Raw genomic sequence first — 25,197 nt, forward strand, 5'->3', positions numbered from 1 at the left:
CGTACGTGTGATAATACATCTCCACTTCCTCGAACGACATCCTACAAAGCTCGTCCTTATCTGGGGGCGGTCCGTCCGGAACGTCCAACGATTTCTTTAGAGTGGCAAGGAGACTAGCGTTTTGTTTCTGTGAACCTCGACCATGACAGCTGGGGAAACGAATTGCATCCTGCAAATGTAAAAGCAACACACATCTCAGTTTCAAAAAACGAAATAAAATGCTACGATTATTATGCATATATAGAAAAGATCACAAAATATCATATAAAATGAACAATAAATTTAGATACCTTTTAAACACATATAAACTGTCACTAGTTATCAGATCCCTGTGATTTCTATAGACTGCTAAAAGAACTACTGCCGTGCCTCGCTAATCTTGTCAATACTATATTCCAGTCTGTGTTTTTTCAATGTCTTGTTCAAAAGATTGTATGATATCTATTAACCAAAAAGTGATATCAATAACCCAAACATTTACAGGGGGTTGACATTAACTATTCACATCGATACTGAATAAAAGTTTGGTAAGATATTATCAGAAGTATAATGTAACAGTAGTAAGAGATGCTCGCTCGATTTAGTTTTAAGCCTGGATATTCCAAAATTTTACAGACAGTGTTAAACAAAACTTTAAAAAGTAAAAAAATAAAACTATTTTGCTGCTTTACAGATTGTAAGAAAGAATTGTATCTAATTGATTGAAGTATTTTATGGACTAGAGAATAAATAAGAGAACCGATGGAAACATGCTACAATTATTCAGTAACTTTATCAAAATGTGAAATAATGTAATAAATGTCATGGAGTCTGTCTGAATACTATAAAACACGATTGGTTCCAAGGTGAAATATTGTCACCGACTTTGTATAGTTTATACAATATTGTATGTCGATGATTGTGAAAAATGAAAATTGGTTTGATTAATTTGATTTCATTATGTATTCAGATGATATAGTTCTGCTTGCTGAGTAGCCCATATCTCTGCAATAAATGATTGATACCTTATATATTTATAACAACGATTATAAAGATTCGACGAATTCAATTATCTGGGGATGTTATTTAACTTCAATGGGAAATTATATAAATCTCAAATTCATGTTGCAAATAAAAATAGAAAAGCTTATTTTCATCAGCAGTAAGTTGAAAAGTCACGATTTTAATAACAATGATCTATTTTTGGTACATACATCAATGGTATATTGGGATATGCAAGTAAAATTTGGGGATACCATAAAGCTCCAGGCCTGACGTAGAAAAGGTGCACATTATGTTTTGGCAAAAATCTAATTTGAACAAATCAAACAACATGTAATGATTTTGTCTATTTAGAAGAAGGAAGGTTACGTTTGTATACAGCCAGAAAAATAAGAATTCTGAAGTATTGGATAAACTAAAAGGTACCTCTAACAGCATTTTAAAAGAATGTTTAGATAATAGAATTGAAACAAATAATGAATGGATAATCAATATTAAAAAATGAACAAGCAAAAAGTTTGGATTACCATAGCTCTGAAATGAAAGTTAAGTGGACGGTCATATATGTAAAACTATTGATAAAATAATAACAATGTAAATAACACAATACGAGGTATACTGTATAGATATTTATCCAAATTAATTGACAATGCATATAAAAGGCAGCTTATATAGTATTTAGCTTAATTTATGCATCGGAAACACCAATACAAGTTTTATTTTATTAGATTTTTGTAGAATTTGTTTGTGTTAATAATGTCCTTTTCTTCAGCATATAGACTAATTCGAGTTATGCCCCCTTGTATGGATTTTACATTTTGTCGGTACGAGTTATGCCCCTTGGGGATAGAGGAAGGGCATTTGATTGGTCAATGTGTCCGAAAGGGGTCCCAGACCCCAAATATTTCATCAGAACCCTAAGCGTCAGGCAGCCATATTGAAATTTTCCTCCTCAACAGTTTTAACCTGTTTTGAATTTGGCTTTTAGACTTTAATTTTGAATTCCCGCCCTTTCCCACCCTATAAAGGTTTATTTATTTTTTGTATATCTCACATACGGGCTAAACGGCGGTTTTTACTTTGTAAACCCCACATTGGCTTTTTGGTTTATTTAATTCTTAAGGCAAATATTGTTTTATGTGTATTTCACATAAATTTTGTCATGTATTTTATTGATTATCATTTGCTGTTGATTTAATAAATACCCTGTCACCCTCTGTGAGGGTGCCCTTATTCATTCAATATGGTTGTTGAGTTGTTACTTGTAAGTGTGTAGATGCATAAAAGATGTTTAGCCAAAATTAGAATTTCGGTACACTATTTATATATTGAAAAGGGTAGTTTTAAACAAAGATTGTGTACATGCTGTGATTCAAATGAACACGAGGATGAATGTCACGTTCTATTACAATGTCCATTTTATGTTGGTTTACGCCAGATATATATTAAGAAATATTATCACAGGGTTTTTGAATTAGCTAAATTGTTACGTGTTAGCAACGTTAAAGATGATCCACCGCAGACAGAGCATAAATGATACTCATCACTTTAAAAATAATTGGTTTATATATATATATGTCTAATTAACAGAAAATAACATCATTTATTTTGCTTTTGGTGCATGTGCAGTCAGAACTTCATTCCATATAGAACATAGTGCCACGGATTTTTTTCGGGATGCAATTAATTATTTTTTTTTTATTTTTTTCTTGAAGCAAAATTAGAAGCTCAAACTTTTCAGTGATGGTAATGGTGTAAAGTAAGTAATTTTTGTAACTGAAGCACAATACTTTATCGTCTGCTCCTGCTTTTGATTGAGAAATATTCCATTTGTCAGCGGTGGAGCATCTTTAAAGAATTACAAAATACGGGTAAATGTATTCATTTTGCTTTAAGCAAAGGTCAGAAAAGTTTAAAAGTTGAGAGACATTGGGCTGGAAATTAAATATATAATATATGGTATAAATCACTCTCCATCTCTTTTGTGATATAAATTAAATATTTGACATGTTATAATTTGCACTTTGCATATAATGATTTGAATGGAAACAATAGTCATTCAATCGCATACAACACTCCATGGTGGGAAACTGATCGCGGAAGCACATAAAAAAGTCATCGACCGTTGCTGTGTACTTACTGGATAGGACTTAGCGTCCCACCATGTGCGATTGAAGGCAGTCGTCGTTGGGATTGGTACATGTATATGTACTGGGCTAATTGTTTTGACCTTGTGTTCACTGCCTGTTCGCTTTAGCAAAAACGTCGCTGATATCAACACAGCCAATAACATCAACCACAGTCGTAGTTGGTACAAAGGTCGATTGCGCATCAGGGTACGTCGTAGGCAATTCATAATGAAACTGTTGAAAGAGAAAAAAAAAGATACAATTGACTTCACCTACTCCAGACTTCTTTCTCTTTTTCGCCTGTATAACATAACACTAATTTTAAATATAATGAACATGTATAATAAATTGCCTTGTTAGAAAGACACTATTATAAAATTGCCTTTCGTGATTTGTTCGTGTGCAATATCTTGGCATATCTCTGGTTTGAGCTTTGGTCAATTCTAAGTGTTAAGTTAAGATACTGTATATGGTAAAGTGATCTGTAAACTCCTCCGCCCCTCTCATGCTTCCGTAACTCCCAGTCTTTCCTTTGTTTACTTTATTCAGTGCTTATTTGAATTGATATTTTTTTAAACATAGATACAAATGGGCACCACTGTGAGGAATCTATTTTGTATTCTTTGGAGGAGGATTGTAAATTATGGTGCTAAATCGCCGTGAAAATGACGCCATGAAGATACTATCATTGAAAAGGGATCATGTCACAGCTTCAGATGATGATGTCGCTGTTAAAATCACACTATAAGGATATCATAGACGGAAACGGATCATGTCGCAGATTAAGATGATATCGCCGTGAAAATCACACTATAAATATACCTTCACAGAAATGTGATCATGTCAAAGCTTCAGATGATGTCGCTGTTAAAAACGCCCTATAATGATACCATACACGGAAACGGGATTATGTCTCAGCATCAGATGTTGTCGCCGTAAAAATTACACTATAAAGATTCCATCACGGAAATGTGATCATGTCGCAGCTTAAAATGATGTCGCTGTTAAAATCATACTATAAAGATACCATCACGGAAATGGAATATGTCGCAGTTAAAATGAGGTCGCAGTTAAAATCACTCTATAAAGATACCATCACGGAAACGGGATCATGTCGCAGTTTAAGATGATGTCGCCGTGAAAATCATACTATAAAGATACCATTATGGAAATGTGATTATGTCTCAGCTTCAGATGATGTCAACGTTAAAATCACACTATAAAGATTCCATCACGGAAACGGGATCATGTCTCAGCTTCAGATGTTGTCGCCGTAAAAATCACACTATAAAGATTCCATCGCGAAAACGGGATCATGTCTCAGCTTCAGATGTTGTCGCCGTTAAAATCACACCGTAAAGATATCACACACGGACACGGGATTCTGTCACAGCTTGAGATGATGTCGCCTTGAAAATCACACAATAAAGATTCAATCACGAAAACGGGATTTTGTCTCAGCTTCAGATGATGTCGCCCTTTAAAATCACTCTATAAAGATGTCATACACTGAAACGGGATCATTTTACTGCTTCAGATGACGTCGCTGTTAAAATCATACTATAAAGATACCATCACGGAAATGTGATCATGTCGCAGCTTAAAATGATGTCGCCGTTAAAATCACACTATAAAGATTCCATCGCGAAAACGGGATCATGTCTCAGCTTCAGATGTTGTCGCCGTTAAAATCTCACTATAAAGATACCATCACGGAAATGAGATTATATGATTATGTGATTACGTTTCTTTACAAAATGCAAACATTTGTTCAACTTGGTATTTTTAACTCAAGTTTAATATATTAATATATATGTAATAAATCTCGGGATTAATGCGCCCTGAACAACCCATATTACCCTATTCACAAGGCAATTAGACAGAGAAAATCGCTATTAATGGCAGCTACAGATGTCCGCCATTTTCTTGTTAAATTGATCAGTCATCAAGAATTCAAAGGAACTTTCATCAATGTCATTTTGATAAATCACCATGGGGACATATTAAACGTGCGTTTATATCTGAAAAGTAACTAAAAAAACCGTGTGTAATTGATTGAACGGTTTAGATAACTAATTTGTACGTCAATGTCCATGTGTTAGAGCTACGATGCAATTTTACACACGAATCACTCCATATGTACACAGGGGCTGACTTTTTATTTAAAATGATTATGATTATTATAAATGATAATGATACTTAGAAAAAGCGGTATACGGATACGTATTGGGAGGCAAGCTGTCACTGTTTATAAAATAGTTCATACTTTATATATTTGAATATAAAATTTATACTGTAACTGATATGGTGTTGAAATATTTTCATTTAATTCTGAAAATGCGTGTTCCATGCTTCGTCGACTAAAATGAGTACATTGAAAAATACTCATACTCATATACACTGTGCTGTATGTCTATGTATTTATGAAACATGTTTTGATTTGAACCCATAATCACACGAACAAGTGTTAACTCTTTGAATCCATTTATTGAACTAACAACATGTTACACAACTTCCGGTACTTGACACGCTCACGCATATAATACTTAACCTGAGCTAAACGAACCGAACCAATATTATAACAAAACATGCACCATGAACACAAGTTCAGAAAACGAAGGAAATATCAAGTTAAATAGAGATTGAACAGTGTTTTGATTGCGTTAAAGTTGGTATGAACGCAATGGGATACAGACATCTTCAATGTAGCGCATTGGCGTTTCATGTAGAATATGTCTGTATCCCATTGCGTTCATACCACCTTTAACGCAATCAAAACACTGTTCAATCTATATATTTACATAAATAAGTCTATTTTTACATGTTCGTGATAAAATTTAAAACGATGTTGGTTGCTAAGCTGGGTAACTACGGTAGTCAGAATGCCAAAGATATAGTTCCGATTGTTGAATGTTATAGCTACAGTTTGGTTTTAAATATAACAATGACAGCTTTCAATTATTGTTGAAATGCGCTTTTTTCAATTTATCATAAATCAATAATGTCTATTTCGAATAAAAATTGAGATAACCGAGGCGGAACGACTACCGGTATGTATCGTTGTCAGAAAAGTGATGCGGTCCGAAGTGAACCGAGCCGCCATATTTAATTTTAACCGAGGAAAATTACTTTGATATAGCCTATTGATGGTATGAACGTTGAGCTGCTGAATGTTTGTTATGTATGTATCGGTCTACGAAGGCGATATAGACTAAATTCTTCATAGTCATGACTTTTATTTTTATTGTACGGAGGATAGACAAGTGCTTGTATGTACGTGTGCACAACCAACTAAATAAAAAAAGACCTTCGAAATGGCCCCTGTGTATACAAGATTGAGCCCAGGATAGAATTTTAACCCGGCCGCTGATTGGCTGGCTAATAATGAATTTCAAAAGTAAAAATGTTTTCTGACAGGTAATTATTCCTAGATAACCAAGATATGGATTTGGAAATTCAGACTGAGATTTAGGTTCAAAATATCAATTTTGATAATGAAAATGTAAAGACATCAGAATTTCAGGATTTGTTAGTGCAAAATGCGCCTGATTTCAATATAGCTACACCCTGGTTATAGTTTCAGCTGAAGGACCAAAACTTTTTTTTTTCTATCTAGTGTTAAATTGGAACCTAGACTTTAATTTTATTTAGACATGTTACAAAACTTTAACAAATTTTAACACTGTGAGCTATGTAAAATTATTTGTTGGTTGCTCTCTTGTATGTACGTGTGTGTAGGCCTATTTTGAATGCAAAGACGGGGGGTAAAGCTGATGATACTATTTCGGATAGGCTACCTGTAATTTTTTTCCGGAATCCTGAACATGACCTGTTTACCTATTGTTTGCTTAGCGAGATGAGTGACCGTACACACATACTGACGTAACTATGGAATTTCTCGATCATTCTTGACAAAAGCCCCCCCCCCCCCCCCCCGATTGAAATTAACACCACAACTTTTAGCTTATAACCGCGTTTGAGTAATAAGGAAATCCAACGATATATTTTGCTGAAATTTGAATGTAAGCTAATCACGGCGTGATCTTTCGATTGAAATATCACCTTAGCTGTGAAAATTAATAAATGGCGAGATATTTTAGTGTAAAATCCCCAAAATCGGCATTTTTGACCACTGATTTCTGTTTAATCTATCCTAGTAAATTAATTAATAAAGCTGGGAAGTTAGAACTCTACATATAAAAAGTCCTTGTAATTCTGAATAAAACGGTATTTCTTACTTTTGGAAATGTTTTATACAACGGCCACAATACAGCCTTGAATAATGGTGGTATTTCGCAGGTTCTCGGTAAATTTCCACAACAGACGAGATATTTTGGGGTCACGGGCGCCTTCTTTCTCAACTGTTCTGAACGATTGAATCGGCAAATGTACCATTTAAAAATGAGTGATATTTTTTAAATTTCCTGTAGAAGTGACTAAACATCATAAAATGAGTAAATCGGTTATGCACTAATCATCACATTTATGTTACAAAATGCGCCCAAAAAGTGCAACAGTGAAATGGAGCTGTTTGTACTGTCTCGAATGCACAAAATCATCGCGCAGACTATCGCGCCCCCCTGTGAGGAATGTGTATATTGTTTGTATCCGGTTGAGTAAAAACGTTGAAGCCGCCTAGATGTTCAAGTTAAATCCGCCATTATCAGGTAAGTAATAGTTCACTTTACTTGTTATAGACATCAATATCATTATCGGTGGATATTAGTATTATCAGATATATTTCATTGTTTTTATAGGCCTGCAAATATAACGTTAGTTTACAGTCTGTTTAAGATCATCATCGCGAGTGACTGTCTGACAACAGAACCATGCATGCGTTCTAAATCGTGGCTTAACAGCACGTAAACTGACAATTGTACTGCCTTTGAGGCAGATGCCGTTTGGATATATGTATCTCCTAATATATTGTTTGATCATATGATTAAATTGCTAGTAGTTAAACCATTAAGTAATATACATGTCGTTTCGGTAGTGCATAGGTTCACTTTATATGTAACGTAGCTTCGTTACATGTCATTTCGGTACATGCGGAATACTTTTCGGCATCATAAAGTGAACATGGCGAAATGACTTTCAGAAGGTACCGAAACGACTCTTAAGTAATTTGTTAGTTTGACAATGGATATGATCAACATTATTAGATACATTTATATCCACTGCAGTTTTACATGACACATAATAATTGCTTATGCGTAAGTTACTATACAGACTGGGTGAGTGAGGTCAATAATGTTAACAATGAAAATTCACTTCACAATTTTGCTGTGTTGTGTACAGTGATAGTCAACTACTGCGTAATAATTAGGATGCCGACAGGAATCATCAGGTTAACCCGCGTTGTGAAAATTAGCATACATTTATAATATGACTGAAGGCAATGCCTTAAAGGGCGCAGCCAGATGTTTTAATATGAATCATGCACGGCATAGGAAGAGCGAAACTCTACTTGTTTATTTTATTTTCAATTTCATGTAGAAGACATACTTTATAAATAAAAGGACGTACTTTAAACTATAGAAGTATATGATGTAATAATTGTTTAGCATAAACTCAAAGAAATGAACTCAAAGATTCAGATTTCTCTGTCCATTCAAGGCCTGGAGTGCCACGTATGCGAATCCTATGATTTCACGGCATTTGTTGACGTTATGTGACGTCATGATTCCTAGTGCTCATCTTCGCCTTGGTGGATATTTTAACTGCATTCTATAGCTTTTAATTTTCAAAGTGTTATTATTATTATTTTAAAAAAATATATTAAAAAAATGTTTAATTACTCCTGTTATGCATTTTGCATTAGTTAAATATATACTGGAACAACGCAAAACCTCTCTATATTTATGAAAAAATGGTGGCCGAAAACTGAAGCTATTAGTGTGTAGGATTTGAATTTTGAAGATTGTGTTTTTTCTTATATTTCTTAGAAGTGCTTCGCATTCGGGCACGAAGGGCTGCGCCCTTTATATCACACTGACCCATTTAGCAATGTTATATATGGTCATGTTATAAATTTTGTAAGACGAACACTATTGTGGTGTTGTAGATATTAATGACGTCTGTGATGTTGTATGATTTCCTCGGTTGACACGTCGAATCCAAGCCTGTTTTCGCCACTATTACATAAAACAGAATTGAAAGCAATTCAAATTTGGACCCAGAGCTTAAGCCCTGGCTATACTCTCAAGGATTCAATAGGTCTAGAATTAAATAAACAATGCTCGAGAAAAATTCCTTGTAAAGGAAGTTGTTGATATCTTCTTGGTGCCACTGGACTCTGATCTGGTGGTCATTTATTGAGGTCAAGGTGTGCTTTAAATTAAGCACCATGGATGGTCTTTTTTCCTGTCAGAATCAATGAAGTTTTTGACTATGTTTTGATTAATACTAGTTATGTGATAAATAGAATCTTACACTCATGGCTACATCATTTGAAATTTATTAAACTTAAATTTATAAAATTTGATATACCACGAGCCTTAAAGGATATTTTGACATTTTATTTCCAAAATAACAACAGTTTTTCTGTTTTTTTTTTAAATAGTATACAGTATCTAGGTAAAACTGTAGACCTAGTTATAACACTCACTATACAGTAGTGAATGTCAAACTTGTAACAGCCTCATATGTTTAAAGCAGTTTAGAAACCAGATAAATTTTGAATTTCAGAAATGTTTTTAAAATTTTCTAAATAAAATAAAAATAATAATAATATTAAATTGAAAGCCATTTCGGTTAAGGTGTATACTTTTAAATATATGATTTGCTTTCTCTTGACATTTTTTTTTTTCATTTGTAATTAATAACACTTGGAAACATTAACTATTTTAAATACTAGTACCTATATATATATATAGGTAATATTCCTCAATATAACAAATAAATGATTAATAAAACAAAAGAGAAGCATGAAAGGTATACCAGGTAATTCATTTTTTGCGTATGCATAAAAGCTACAAATAGATCCTTAATGTGATGATTTTTTTTATTTGTTTAATGTCCTATTAACAGCCATGGTCATTTAAGGAAGTGCCAGGTTTGATGGTGGACGAAAGCCGGAGAACCTGGAGAAAAACCACCGACTAGCTGTCAGTACCTGGACAATTCTCCACATTGGATTCGAACTTGTGACCCAGAGGTGGACGGCTTGTGGTTTTATGTCGGGACATCTTTACCACTCGGCCACCGTGGCCCCACGAATAAAGTTCTCATAAAAGGTCTCATAAATGTTAGGATAATTAGAAAGATTGGCACCTAATATGACCCATTACCCTAATTGCCCAACATCAATTAGCATTATACACTTCCAAGGCATTTCTTGAATAAAGCATTATATTGTTAAATATCTTATGTAAGTATGATCAGATGCATGTATACCATCAAGGGTTGAAAATGACAACTGACTTAAAAGGGTACGTGGGTTTTGAATTAAAAACTTTATATTCTTTAAATGTTCACATGAACAGTTTTCATTTGGATTGGATAAAGGGAGGTAAATGTCTTATTTGTTTATTTTTTAAGGAAGATTTTCTAGAAAAATGCTCAATATCACTAAAAGAATTGCGAAAACAGAGAAATATATGTTTTGTTATGGATTGAGTATTCAGTCAGACCAATATTGTCTATATTTTGACATTTTTTTATCTACATGAGAAAAACAGTTTCTTATTGATAAAATGGGGGTAGCAGAGACTTTTACATGATTATTCGTGATGTACATGTATAAGTACATGATATTTTTTCAAATCTTTGATGCCGTGTCATAATGAAACGATATAATCCTTATTAAATGAATTATGGACCCCTTCAGGTCGCCCACTAGTTATTTTAACTTGATTATAGCAGTTTTTAACATAAATAACCTTGCAAATTACATCTCTTTATTCAAGGTCATACGGATCGAATAGACTAAAATCCTTATATGACATTCTACTTCAAACTGTGGTATATTTTTCCATAACCAACAATGAAATAGAAGTGGTCTTCACTTTTAATTAAAAAAGAATAACAATCGAAGTGCAAAGAGTTATCTCCCATTTACATACGCTCCTAACTTGTACACCAAATATACATGTTCACCTGCGCGCATATGTGTTGTTTAACTCACCATTCATGCGTTGAGTCGCCCAACTGAGATGTGGCTTCTGTTTCTTCTATTTGCATACATTGAATTCAATTCCCAATGCTACCGAATCCATTATAATTTCCTACTTGTTGCCGATTAGATATTTTTTTTTTTTACTTAAAATTGTAGTTTAGCATTTCACGTCGAATATATTTGTCTCGACACCGTAATAAATGAACAAAATAGAGCATTTGTTCAATTCAAACATCTCTTAAATTGAGATATTTTAATATTTTTTTCATCTTTTCTTCGCTTATCGTAATTCACAAAAAAAATATTTATTTGGTTTGGCGAACTATGTAAAACTTGATGTGAATAAAGAATAAATATTTTTTGAAAGCTCACCCGATCAAACTCAGTTGTCATTTGTCAAAACTTAAATACCTTAGCAGAAATGAGATATTGACAAAAATATGTCTTATTAATCAAGATGGCACATGCCTTGAAAATGTATAATTTAATAGTATAATGCTACTGGAAATTTCGTAGGTGTCCATCTTTCTTGTTTTGTTCTTTCTCCTCTGGACCAGGACATTATTAAACAAATTCCAAGCTCTAGCTGTTGGTTGTTGTTTTTTCTGCAGGAACTCTATTCTACATCTAAATTCGCAGAAATAATACACTGCAATCCCTCACAAATATTTGTATATAATCGTATAATCTAAACAACAATATATGAATTAAAGTAAAAAGAATATGAAATAAACTAAAATTGTTATAGATATGACTCATTTGTGAATAATTTATTTACCGGTCAAATCGTTCAGATTTGCTATGTACAAAGGTGGCCAGAATCCCGGAGTATCACGTCTGTTGTGGAAATTTACTGGGAACCTGCAAAATACCACCGTTATCCAAGGCCGTCTTGTGGCCGTTCTTTATAACATTTTGGAAAACCCAAAATAGCGTTTTGTTCAGAATTACTTGGACTTATTATATGTAAAGTCACAATTTGTAAATTTTATTATTTTATTCGCATTTGTGTTCGCTATGCTCTAACTCCGTAAAAATATACTCATTATTTTTACTGGCCGCTGCTGAAGCTCCGTTTTTTACAGATGTGATATGTAATGAAATATATAACAGAAACCATAATTGAGAATGATTGTCAATTTATTAATTGACTAGCATATCCAGAACAACTGGATAATTGAACAATTAACACAAATTTGTGTTACAAAACATTACATAATATAAACTCAATTATGAACATAAAAAATAGCATCTTTAAAAAAAGTGGCGAGCCAAAAAAGGCCACATGGTGCCAGAATGAAATGCCTGAAGAGGAATGATCACTAGCCCATGATTCTAACTGGTTGTTGAGGTCATGCACCCTGTCATTATAGTGAGGCGAAGTCGCCCAAGGCTGACGACGGAGGAGCTGCCCAATAATCACATGATCAAATCCTATCCCATGGCGGAGATATTCCGCGACGGACACTAGATCAAGGCACAGTATTTGGGTTGAAAGTCTCTCATTGCATAAATCGTTACCGCGTTACCGCCTAGTTGTAAAAATACCATGGAACGCACCCCAGTTGGTAAGGAAAATATCAAAAAAGAAGCAGAATCGCGCAGAAGTTTTCGAATGTTAAGACCTCCCTAAGCCCGAATCACAACATCGAACTCCTCACCGAGTCTTAAATTACTGAGTGGGACGACTGGTTTGTCCGTTGTCAGTATAATGTGACCGGGTGGAGTGTGTTGCTTGGTGTCTTCGGCGGCATGCTTCAGTGATATAGCACTATAAAAAGGGCAACAGTTCCACTATACAAGAAGACACAACATGAATATACCGCAGTCTCCCAAAAACACGCACCCCGCAAAACATACATGCAATGCACCGCATACATGGGAGGCCGTCCTTACATGACCATAGCTGTTAAAAGGACGTTAATTAAACAAACAAACAAACAAACTTAAATTACTATCCACTGGATTATGGTGCATATGTTCGCCTAGACGTCTGATGTAGCTATGTCCCAGTAGTACAATATGATATTTGTCACACATTCTGATCGTAAAAACAGGTTTGGACGAGATAAATAAGACGTAATTTATAACCAAATGTTTATGTTTGTAAACAAACAAGATGTTGCGCACCGTCCAGAACAAAGGAATTATGAAACACCAGAACAAATCATCAAATTTCGAACCTTTTAAGGGTCCTGAACGTCTAAACAATCACTCCTGCTGTCAAGCTCATGGCTTCTTCAAGAAGTAAACCATTCGATGGTCAAAACTGCTTCCGTAAACTTCTTGAATACCAAAAATCTTTTCCGGAAAACAGGACGCTTCTTAGTGCGAGTAGTGCGAGTTCTAATTATAGCTTGCTCAGGGGAGATTACTCTACATCGTTCAACGGCTTAAATCTCCCCTGGAGCAAGGGAAATAACTCGAGTTGCCTAAAGTCAACAATCATAGAAAACTATGAACATAGATCACACAAAATTAATTATCTACGCTACGCTACATAATTTACATAATTGTGAATTAAACAGACATCGCCGATGACAATGACGATTTTGTCGATATATATAGGGTGGTCACCTCCTTCCTACGCTACACATTAGCGGTCAAAATTTGCAATAGAGTATGCTTTTGAAACAACATGAAATCATTCACAGTGCAGGCCCTTGTGATACAGGTGCTCTGTTATAGTATACGACTCAGCGGTATGTTTTTAAAACGTCCTTTCGTGAGCAAAATGAAACAGAAACCAGTACTTGTAATGACATGTGAACATTTACAGAGAATGTATAGCTAAATAAAGCTATCTGTCAAAGGTACTATTAGTTTTGCATTAAGTGCATTAGAATTCAAACGTAATTTGATAAGTTTATCGATTGCATAATTCGACGCATTGCAATGACTCATTCGCCTGCATGGGTCATTATGTCTTAAATAAACTATTGACAAATTCCATCGGGGTAATGGTTCTGGCTTGTCAGTCAGAATGGCAGTATTGTTTTGCTTATTTGATAGTGACATAAATATAATATCTGTCTTAAACATAGATTTATTCGTCATATGATACACTTTATATGCGAACAAGACCTTGTATTTCTTTCTGTTGCTTATTTGTGAACTAAATATATAAGTTTAATACACAGCAACAAAGCAAAGGTGAGGTTGAAGATAACGATACTAGCGAGATGTATAACGCTAACGTAGGCGGAATGTGCATATTCAATACTTGCCAGGCTACTTTGCAAATGGTAAGGTGATAACTAGATAAACATCTGGCTTAAATCTGCATAAAGACATACTGGGAAAACCACATTTAGGGTGTCGACTGCGGGTTTTTCCTAATAAGACATGTGTTCTAATATAATCTACCGCACTCGATTACAGGGCTGAGAACACGCTAGTATACGTTCGAAAATTTGGTCTCCATCGAGGTTACAAAATATACTTGTAAACCGAACAATAGGTTAGACATGCCTTGGTGGGCAGTTTGACTTTTAACATAAACCTAACCTTTGAATCCTGCAACGACAAAGTAGATGAAACTTTTATATACAAAAAATCAAATAATTTAAAAACAAAGCAACGAAATATTGCTTAGAAAATTACGATAATAAAATATATAAAAGCCGCGACATTTTAAGATTCCGTCCGGTTATAATTATGTTTTTATTTCATTTTTATTTTAAGTTTGTGTAGTGTGGTGTAGTCAATCTCAAAAAGACCACTATACAAACCAATAACGATTTTTTTATAAGAATTATACTTATGCAATTACTATTATTCATTTATCATAGAAAATTGGAAGATGGTTTAAAAAAAACTAGCATCTGGACTATTTGAACAACATCCTCTATACTCCAGGGGTGTAGAGATCGTAAGTGATCGGAACCCCTGGAGTATCGAGGATGTTTGGAGAAAGACGGAAACCACAAGACGTTGGAGGTTGTTTTTAAACGAATTTAAGAATGAATCAGATATAAGATTTTTCGATAGTTATACAGTATAGAACTTATGTGGTTCAACATTAGAAAAAAAAATGAAATATTTTCACTAATTTATCTATTTTAAAGACAGCAATCAATATTAATTAATGACAATTTTTCACACCCTATAGGCTTAAAGGTACATGTAGCTTAAATTAAAAACTCAAACAATAGATCACAGGATTACAGGGTTTAAATACAACCCAAATATTTTATTACTATTTTTTAAGGTTTTTCAAAAGAACACACTGCTACTGTCAAAATCAAGTAAACCAGTATGCAAAATCATTTTTCTAGAGTAACCCTTTTTCTTTTCTCCTTTTGATAAACATCAGTTTTATATTTGTTTATTCGTATGGGCAAACACACTTGTTCTTGTGAATGGCTATTTTTAACTTGGTTAAATCGGTCCCTGTAATGAGCTGGGACGAAGGCCTTGACATTAGTATAGTCCGTTACACATTGGGTGATTATGACTGCCTTTTGTGAGCTTTAAACTACTGGTTCATTATCTATGAAAAGAATTTTTATGCTACACGAATTGGAGAGGTATACATTGGAATGACCTTGAAGACTATATCTCAGATTACACGTAATTACTCTTGCAATACTAAAAGTTCTATACGGTGTATGTGCTAGTTATATATATATATATATATATATATCGAATTTGCCAAGTACAAAATAAAGATATACATTTTGAACTTATGTGTATCAACAACGTAATTAATGGTAATATATGTAACAATGGAAAAGTGGTGTTCAAATTAATGTTAAAAATCCCATAGAAACTGCCCGCAGTCCTTTTTTCCACTTTGCATATCGAAAGTACTACTAGTTGTCCCTCTAAATTGACACTGTTTTTATGATTTTAAAAAGGCCGAAAGTGCCTGATATCTGTGTACATTTTCATTAAAACTACATGCAAAATCATGTCAAAATAGATAATCCTTTGTGATGTATTCTATATTTTTATTCATAAATCTTTTGTAAAGATCGGATACTTTATATCATAGCCATTTATTTGAAGATGCTCCACCGCTGACAAATGGTATTTTTTCACTATAAAAACAGCGGCAGACGATGTAGTATTTTTCTTCAGTTACAAAGGTTACTAACTTTACACCATTACCACCATTGAAAAGCTTGAGCTTCTAATTTTATTTTAAGTTAAAAATATAAAAAATAATTGATTGCATCCCGAAAAAATTCCGCGGCACTATATCCTATATGGAATGAAGTACTGATTGCCCATGCACCAAAGGCAAAATAAATTATTTTATATTATTTTTTGTGCTAATTAGACATATATATACATGATTAATCACCAAATATTGTTCAAATGATGAACATTATTAATGCTCTGTCGGCGGTGGAGCATCTTTAAGATTTTTAATAGAAAACAATATTTTTGAAATAATATTTTTTAAAAATATTAACGATTTGGTTTTTTTGGGGGGAGGGAAAATCAAACATTGTTCATTGTAATCTCATTTCACCCTGTTAAAAGGTGTGTCTACAATTTTACTTTGCATTTAAAAGAACATTTTGTATTTATGTGGAAATAAGTCTAAAAACTAAAATCCGAGAACAGTTTTTGGGTGACATGGAAATAGTGAGTGCAAGTAGCAACGAACCACTTTTTTGTTAATATATCTAGCTATACATTTCCAGTTTAAAATCAAAGAGTCCGATTTAAGAGAAACTTGTGTATATTAAATATTTTAAATGTTAAATATAATAATTTTAAAAGCTAAATATAATTATTACACTTAAGAAAATATTGGTTAACATAGTAGAAAATGGAACCCTGTAATTTGCTGAAATTTGGATAATGTCAGATTGAAGTGAAAATTGGAATATTGGGAATATGAGGTATGCTGAATCTTCAAAAAGATTGGTTGTCATGATAATAATTGGTGTCCATGGTAACAAAATGGGACTCCAAATGGTTGATATGACCTGTTACATTTACCATTGAATTTTGCCAACTAACCAATTTAACAAAAAAAATCATTTCCAAAATTCTCACTATAGTCACTTACTATTGTGTATTTTGCATATACAAAAAGTGTAGGTGTACAATAACCGGACATCGCGGAGCCATTGATATACACATATTTTAGAGGGGATTGCAGTATATCATTGACATTGGCTGGGAGCTACTAAGTGATAGAAGGAAGTATTTTAGACTTAAAATGTTATTTATAATTAAACATGATCTCGCTCCTCAATATTTGAAATCGCTCTGTCCACTCCTTTCACATCGGACTCCAAACTACAATTTCAGAAATTATAATACACTACTTCCAGTTCCTTCCAAAAAAACATTCTATCACCAATCTTTCTTTCCAAAAACTATTAGAGACTGGAACAATCTTCCCGAACACATAAGGAATAAACCCAATCTTAACTCTTTTTCACAAGCACTATCAAAACTTTAGACTACAAAATCAAATCCACTAAATACGTATGGGCATGGAAAAGGTAAAATCAATTAATGTATATTGAAAATGGGCCTTAGTGCCCTAAACAAACATAGATTTTCTTACAAATTGACACCAAATAAATATTGTGATTTATGTGTAGACTCTCCTGAGGATGAAAAACACTTCTTTTTTATTATGTCCTAGATTTATAATCCCACGTACAAAACTTATTCAAAATACTTGTAAAGAGCTGGCTCCAAATGTCAATCCTGACCTTATCATCAATCTCATACCTGATATCTTTGTCAAAATTTTATTATATGGCTCTGAAGATAATACCGATTCATCAAACAAAATTATTTTTGATTCCGTTTTCGAATACATCATCGACTCCAAAAGATTCTAAATAATTATTTTTTTACACTTCATTTCCACTCCCATCTGCATCTGCATTGCTCTCTCCCCCTCCTTCGCCTGTCTCTCTCTAAGTCTCACCCTCTTCTCTCTCGATTTTTTTTCTCCCTCTTCCCTTTCTCATTTTTTTTTGTCATGGAATGTTTGTGTGAGTGAGAGTGTGTGCGTTATTCTAATGTATTGTCATGTATATATTGTATTGTCATATGTGTCGAGGAGAGCATCTAGTAGCCCTAGGGCTGTGTGCAATCCTCGTTAAAGAAATAAAGAATTAGAACATATCATTGAAAAGAATCCCCCGTTGAATTCCCTTACATTTTCTGATTTCACGCTGCTATTTCACTATAATTCTCAATGCAAATTGTTTTTAACTTTAGATAAAATTATAGATGTAATCATGAACATGTTTGAAAATATATGATATTGTTTTTTTGTTTTGTTTTTTTTCTAATTAGTTATAAATTGCGATCAAAGATGTCGTATTTGTTAAAAAATTCTAAAAATAGACCTTCTAACAGTTTTATCTTTAGATGACAACTTTACCGGTATCGGATTTTTCTTTTTTTCTTTACTGTCTGTTTTTGACCTCATAGTTCAAATAATTACAAAATAGTTTTGGTGTACAAGAACCGGCAAAGAATGTAAAACTTCGCTGAAATTTTGATATTGATAAAAATAGCCCTCCAAATTTTACCATTTTTTGGTTTCAAGACTCTGCAAAATTTTTATTTTTAATTTTTTTCTTAAATTTTATTTTTTAAGTCTCACATATTCGGTCAAAATGTAGAAATATATACTTTTGAAACATGATATCGTTTTACGAAATTGAACATTAATTTGATATAGTTTTGGACAAAAAAAGGAACCAAGGTGTACACTTCAGTAGGGCAACATTAAATCATCCCTAGCACAGGCCCCTGGGGCCTTTTGAATTTTTTAAAGGTAGCTTAAATGTTTTCTGTCATAGTACTACAAAATGCACCTGGGTTTTGTTAAATTTGTCCGTGGGCATACTTCAATGGCAGCTGTAACAAGTCATTTTTAGATATAAGAGAACATGGGTACAAATATATTATGAGGCATGCCAAATAAGATAATAACAGTTTTGAAATGCTTTGTTGTAACGGTAACGAAAACAATGCCCCTGATTGATTAATATTAAGAATACAGCCTTTGTTGTAACCTGAATTAAAAAAAAAAAAAAAAAAAAAAAAAAAAACACTCACAGGCTATTTTTAATCTATTTTCTTGGATTGCATTTAAAAAAATGCTTAAAGATTATAGGTATGGCATATTTAAAAAAAAAAGATAAAATTGTGGACAAATAACATGTCTGATTTTCGGCACAAATCCATAACCTTTGGTTTTATCCTGTAGATTTGCTTAAAAATCAGTTCACAGTCAAACGTATTAGTGAATACCATTATAAAAGGGTACAAAATAAACAATGAAGCCTCTCTTATAAGCAAAAATGATAATAATCAATGGTTCTAAAGGTAGACACGGGGGCCCCTTTAACACACAGAGAATTATTAGAAAATGTAATTTCAGACCCTTTATGCCAATTCAAAAAAAAAGACCAAACTTAAAAGAAATTCAAGCGTGGACAGATTTTGCAACCCCACCTTAGCGGTTTTTCCTTGTAAATGCTAATATTCCAATAGATGAACCATGTACGAATACAAACGAATGTTCAAACAATCAATCTACGATGATTCCAGATTCTGCAAAGCCTAGGGCTAGTACCATCATGAATCGGGCTTTATTTGATGGATATTTTGAAACAACACGATATCTGCATCTCTTAATGTTGACTGAAATTTAAGAGATTTATGAATTGGATATACGGATGTCCTATATTTGTCCTGTAAAAAAATTGAATTTTTCATTTCAAAGTGATTTCTTTAGCCAATTATATTTCCGTTACAGATATACATAGTCGGAAATCCACGAAACACCGCTATATTGTTAGATGTGACTTGGATGTGAAGATTAATGCTAACTTTTTATTTGTATCAATCAATATTTCCATAAACACAGCCATAGGCATAGCCATAGCCAATGTGTTTACCGTGTTGGTAAAATAGCAGTCACGAAGGCCGACGTTGAATTGATACCAATCTACGCCCAGACTTGTCCCCTAACATACAATATCTATTGTGCTTTGATACATATGATGTTGGTCATGAATTGGCATACCTGATTGCGCTATTTAAGGTTAAGACCCCGTTTTAACTAGTGAATATATCACTTTTAAGGTGTACTTGTAAATAACTTAGTTGATATATGCATCCGCCCTAACCTTAGTTATCACTGTCGACTCCTATATTGGTGTGTTGTTTGTAAATTTTGGAATGTGCAAAATATGTAGATTTTTTTGCTGCAAGTCCACAGGGTTCAGAACACATTTCTGTCACCAAATAACCATGTTTAGTAGTGTTTATAGCATCTAGTAGAAGCGCTGGTTTGACCGGGTTCGATGGCGGCTATAGATTATAACACGCAAATAAAGCATTATCTCAAATACGTCTATTTTATACTTTTAGGGACACTAAACATATAAACGAAAACTAGTGTTGAGGGGAAATGTTGAACTGCAGCTGTATTGGGAGAGGGGGGGCAATATGCAGATTTGTAAAAATGCACTTAAACTCTTAAATTAAGCATTTGTTTCTTAACAACATTATTCCCACTATTTTCAGATGTTTCATTATAACATTGAATATGTACTCTGGTATCAATTGGGTTGTCCCATATAATCAATAATTTGCATGTTATAATCTACAGCTGCCATCGTTCTGTTAAATATCTCTATGTTTAAACCAGATACTTTAACCAGCCTTAAATATCGTGATCACTAGATACGTTCCTTAGTCTTCTTACATTGTATTTTAGGTAAACGCAGCCCATAATCGTGGTTAATGTTTTCTCGGTCAAACATACAAAAACAACCTTAGTCATGCTAGGCTAGTTCTAGTAGATAAATAAGGCACACGAGCGTCAGTTTATATCTGCACAAAATACCATAAAGGATATTTTCTAGTGAAAAGTCAAAATATTCCTATGAATAGCTTTTTTTCTAAATAGATTTTTGAAAATATGAGTTTATACGAAGTTTGAAAAATGGAATGAGATAATATTGCGGTGGTGTGTTTGGTTTTGAGCTTTTTTTGGTCAATGGTTATTGTTTTCCGCAAATTGTGATTTTAAAACGGAATTTTATTATTTTGACCATATACTACACGATAAATGAATGCAACATCTTTGAAATTAGCTGTGTATACGTACAGTATGAATATTCGTATGATTGGAAAAACAACGTTTCTTTTTGAAATCAATACTATCACACTGTGAATCCATTACTTTTGCTGAGAATAGCAGTATTGGATTGACAACTAAACTTTTCAGGTGATCTAAAGTAAAGACACATTGACATGAAAATACTGCTTACATTAAAAAAACATAGTCCTACAACAATGTAAAATTAACCCACTGGACATTGATGGGAAAAATGTTGATTAAAATTCAAACATAATTGAATGTACAATACAATGTCACTTTGATTGATTCAATAATTATTGGTTCACTGTTCTTTATTGATTTCTTTGATAATATCAAATACATCTATTGCCATGTTGATTGAAATTTGCAAATATAGGACCATTCATATTGATCAAAATCTGCATGGAAAACATAGGGAAAATACTTTAAATTCAACTCAAATTACATCATTTATACGAAATCTTAGAGTACCCAGATAAAAGCCATGTAATGTGGGAAAACACACATGTAATGTGGGAAAACACAGGTAAAGTATAGTCTACATAATACTGACTTGTCAGATACAGATAACGCCGTGATAGCCGCAATGACATTGTGCATCATTTCGCTGACAGTCTTGAATTTTAATAAAATTGTATTGATTTTATATACACCAAATGATTTCGACATCATGCTAAGTATATCTTTAAATCTTTTTCACCTCAGCTACTTAGTTTTATATATTGCATACATTCTGCACTCATTGCATTGCATTTATAAATATATATCTTACTGATATGACGATTCACTAGAACTGGACCTTAGTATATCTATAACATATATAAATATAATAACATTGATAAATAATTACAACATGTTGATAATTTCACGATTTATTTGCATTTAAAATGCATGGTTTTATCCTGTATTTGAACATATATTCTGAAGCCTTCCGTATGTTATATATTAAAGTTATATGTGACGTATTTTTCCTACTCACAAATCAAGATGAGTTTTTGATATGTTATTCATCACCAAAAATTACCAACTTTTTGAAAATTACAGTACTTTCAATGCATAGGTTTTAATTTACATGTACAAATAAGAGCTGAAAATGACTTTTGGCAGTACTGCCAAAAATCATTTATTTACATCAATAGTGAAGTGAAATGAGTACATACGGTCAGACCATTAAGCCAAATTGTGGTCTACAATTTCATTACACATTTTTACAATGTTATTAGTAATTTTAAAGTGATTTCTGCAGGTATGTTTCCATGTAAACATATTTAAGGCATAAAAACAACAATTGTACAGTTCAAAATTTCTGTTTTATAACTAAAGGTTATAAGTAGTCTGAAGCCATTTGAATGATTTTTACAGCTTTATTCATGAAACCTTATAGTTTTTAATAGATTAAGAAATAGATGAGAAAATAGCATGTCAAAATTTTCGCCCAGTTACGGCACATATAACTTTAAGTATTGTATAAAATCAAATTGTCCATTGTTTTGCATTCACAACATCGTATTACAAGTTGTAAGGACAGTCTAGCGCATACTATCGATGTTCGAAACCACAATGGACATGGCATTTTCTTATGATTATCCTTGGGATTAACGTAATAATTTGTTATGGGTTGATGCAAAAATAGTGTCCGTATTATCATTTTTTTCAGCTACATTATTTTAAATAAATGTTAGCATTGGTCGGACACATACAAAAAGTTTCGACTGGGAAATGTGCATTCAAGCATTCATTCGTCTCTAGAATTTAACACGTAATATGGATAATTCCATGTCTTATATAGGCAAGATTATTAATAAAATTGAAAGTTGTTCCATCGTCTTAAACACAAAATTATCTAAATAATCTGAGTCAATCAATCAATTAAAACAGCGAATGAAACAAAGACCCATTTATTTTTCCATGTATTAAAAACGAATATGCGTACAGTTCTGTTAAATACCTGAGTTTTGGTGGACTAGAATATAATGAAACATTCCTTACCTGTGTATTGCCTTTTTAATTCCTCTTATCCTTGATTTTTACACTTGTTAATCCACGAGTATATTACTCGCTACTCGAACCGTAAAATAACCATCCAGGTTTCTCTATTTTGCGGGTCTATTGAGGCTGGCAGGCATTCAAATTAAATAACAATGCATGACGAGACCCACTATAATATGAATAGGTTTTTGTACTGAGTGTCTAGTATTTGTAGGTTTCTAACAGTGTGATTCCCTGTGGTTTAGCTAATGTCGGGCGTTGCAAATAGGACACACACATATTGCTGTCCCAGGTTTATCAAATAGGTACCTTAAAATTATTCCAATTATGAAAATTTTGTATCAATAGTTCTCAGCCGTACAATGAACACAAGTCCTACTCCATATATATCTCAAATGAAGATTTTCCAAAATAGATTATCCTACGAAATACACGAAAAATCTGTCTTAGTCCCAGGAGTGTTTCTGCCAAAATGATTTTTGGGATCGATCCCAAAAATCTGTCTCTGTCACATGAGTGTTTCTGCCAAAATGTTTTTTGGGATCAATCCCAAAAATCTGTCTTAGTCCAATGTCAGTGTTTCTGTCAAAATGATTTTCGGGATCAATCCCAAAAATCTGTCTTAGTCCCAGGAGTGTTTCTACCAAAATGATTTTCGGGATTGATCTCACACTGAGTCACATATGTTTCAAGTATGACACTAAATACATGTAGTTATGAGATAAGGGAGATAACTCCTATAGCTTTTTTTATCAATACATCCTATGAAGGTCATATCATTGATTTAGGTTATAGAACTTTCTAGAATTTAATCATGTATAAACAAATATGTTTGTAAACATGTTGATTTTAAGTAGAGATCTAGAATGATCTATTTCCAGAAAGTTATGTGTGTTTACTTGTTTACTGTTTTTAGTTAGATATTTCTAGAAGTAGAAGGTTCTCCAATATTCTTGAATTACGGTTTAGCTATATATACTCCAGCTGTCCAAGGCTAATCAGAACTGTAATGAGACCTGTAATAAGACATATCAAGAATTGTACAGCGCCATATAAGATTCTATTGGGAGAGCTATTGTGACTTTATCTGTGGATTATTACAACACTTTGTGTGGATTTATTCATATTGCCTGGAACTTCACAAATCATCGGTGGACATTCAATTTCCTTGTGGATTTGTGATTATTGTTAATTTGAAACCTGGAAGGATCAAGGATTATACCAGGACATTCGCATACAGATAAGTAACACTTTAAATCATCGTACTAGTCTTGTACCACCACCAATTACTTTAGATATTGTAAACCATCTCTGTATAATATTGTATATATAATTAAATTGTGTTTTGAATTTAGCTGCTGGTTTCTCCTTTCTGTTATTCGTTCATGTAACAGAATTGGGGGCTCTTGTCCGGGATCGATATTCAATTTGTGAAATCTAACTTTGAAAAATTAATTAAGAAATTTTCAAAATTTGTGTACAAACTTTGAGTTTACATTTGAAACCAACAGCTAGATAAATATGACTACTATGCAGGTAGAACAGTTTGTTAAAGCGCCATCCCTGGAAGTTCTTTTGCAAGTTAGTAAGAAGGATTTACTGTTATTGGGTAAACATTTAGGCCTTACTATCAAAACTAATTTGAGGAAAGCTGAAATTAGGAATGTAATTATAAGATATTTTGTTGACAATGACAAATTTGACTCTAGTGCATTAGATAGTATAGAGGAAACAGTCAGCTCAGAAATTCAAATTAGACAAATGGAACTTGAACATGAAATGAAACTAAGACAAATGGAAATAGAAAAAGAGTTAAGAGAAAAAGAAATTGAAAGAGAATTAAAAGAAAAAGAGATTGAGAGAGATCAGATGTTAGA

The 25,197-nt window shown here is 33.1% G+C and overlaps 1 protein-coding gene and 1 long non-coding RNA gene across 2 annotated transcripts in view; both read right to left on the reverse strand.

Annotated features, from left to right (window-relative positions):
* Positions 1-23,750, reverse strand: LOC138330077 (uncharacterized). Its single transcript, XR_011209519.1, has 3 exons — positions 23,321-23,750; positions 3,122-3,344; positions 1-169 (listed from the first exon to the last, which is right to left on the reverse strand). It is a non-coding gene; the product is annotated as an uncharacterized lncRNA (long non-coding RNA).
* LOC138329825 (tropomyosin-like) overlaps positions 1-25,197 on the reverse strand; it is a 1,360,115-nt gene that overhangs the window by 360,893 nt on the left and 974,025 nt on the right. The window lies entirely within an intron of this gene.

The sequence above is a fragment of the Argopecten irradians genome, chromosome 8 (assembly GCF_041381155.1).
Source record: "Argopecten irradians isolate NY chromosome 8, Ai_NY, whole genome shotgun sequence".
Lineage (NCBI taxonomy): Eukaryota > Metazoa > Mollusca > Bivalvia > Pectinida > Pectinidae > Argopecten > Argopecten irradians.